Source organism: Bombus pyrosoma, unplaced genomic scaffold, assembly GCF_014825855.1.
Source record: "Bombus pyrosoma isolate SC7728 unplaced genomic scaffold, ASM1482585v1 HiC_scaffold_4713, whole genome shotgun sequence".
In the NCBI taxonomy this organism is placed as follows: Eukaryota; Metazoa; Arthropoda; class Insecta; order Hymenoptera; family Apidae; genus Bombus; species Bombus pyrosoma.
Genome location: NW_025219972.1, coordinates 105,522 through 107,104, shown reverse-complemented (window position 1 = coordinate 107,104; position 1,583 = coordinate 105,522).

Genomic DNA, 1,583 nt, shown 5'->3' with positions numbered 1-1,583 from the left:
TGTAAAGAAATAATTTGACTAGAATAGATCGTCGTATTTTAATCAATGTAATTATCATTGTAGTTTAATACTGAGATTAGTAATATTATTATTTATAAACCACTTATTAACCCCATTTATTAACACTGTTATTTTCAATGGTAATTGGATTCATATTTCCCAATCCATAACTATTTCAAGATTATAATAAATAGCAAAAACGACGCAATTCCACAGCCTAATCACATACACACGTAGTGGAAAATACGTCGTGCACGATAAGCTAACGCAACGTCAGTCGCTGAAAAAATTCTTAAGCTTATAAACTACTATGCCCGTTGCCTTCCTCCCACCCAAGAAGCACCTGGGCACGTGAGTGAGATTCCGACAATGTACATGGAAGGGGTTAAACCTGAAAATCTTGTGCTAAAGATATGATTAGTCCATCTATTAGATTTTGTATCTAGCGGGCTAATATTCTTTGATTTTGCAATCTAATTTCATTTCAAATTTTAACAATTCTGTACTTTATTTTACTTTATTATTTTAATGAACTATTAAACTGAATGAAAATAATTAATGAAGAATATACATATTTATTAAACATAAACTAAGATTCAATTCAAGTAATATTTATATCAATGAACTACAATGGACTCTAAATGAACTCTATTACTCGAAATATCCTCAGGCGATATCTTTATCAAAACACATCTTTGAAAACACAAAGAAACTTTCAAAATTTGTTTTGATTCTGAAACCAGCCTGTCGCGAAGTGTTTTCTTGCACGTGCAATTTGATAATATTTATCATAACGGACAGACAAAGTTAGACTTTCACATATACTTTCATATTCCATATCCCGAGGTTTACTGAAATTATACTATTAAGTATACCGTGTATACTCAAATAATAAAACTGCTCCATACCATCCTAATCATAATTGAATTTCCATATTAACGAAGTCTGAGGATATCAGACCTCTTCACTACAAAAAACGAAGTCATTTTGTCGTTTATTTTAATACTCATATATAAGCTCACATGGATACTTGGTCTTTATAAATATATAGTAATATTGAATATAATTTGATTTTATAAATAATTATAATTAATATATTGTGTAATTTTCAATCATATGCATATATATACTAGTTATATCTAATAATATAATATATAATTATATTATTATCAACATTTAAAAACGCGGTGTGCAAGAAAACCTATCCTAAACTAATAAATAAAATGTAGACAAAAATGTTACTACTCACAGGTATAATAAATACCCGCGGTCACTATGCTCGTCAAAAATTTCTACTTATACAACCAATCACCCGTGTCGATTCGGACCTTTCATCCTTAGACATGATTGAGTGACCGGAGGAACAAAAACGCATGCGACTCACGATTAGATGTAAAGAATGTTGTCCTCGATATTGTTCTGATCCAAGGGATTCGTCATCAAATCGTCATCAAATTGGAATCGTCGAATTCGATGGAAGAAAACTGTAACTGTGTTAATTACTTTAAAAGTTTGAAATAATAAAAGACTAATTTCTATTAAATAAAAATCTTTAATAATAATATTCAATTTAAGAATGAAAA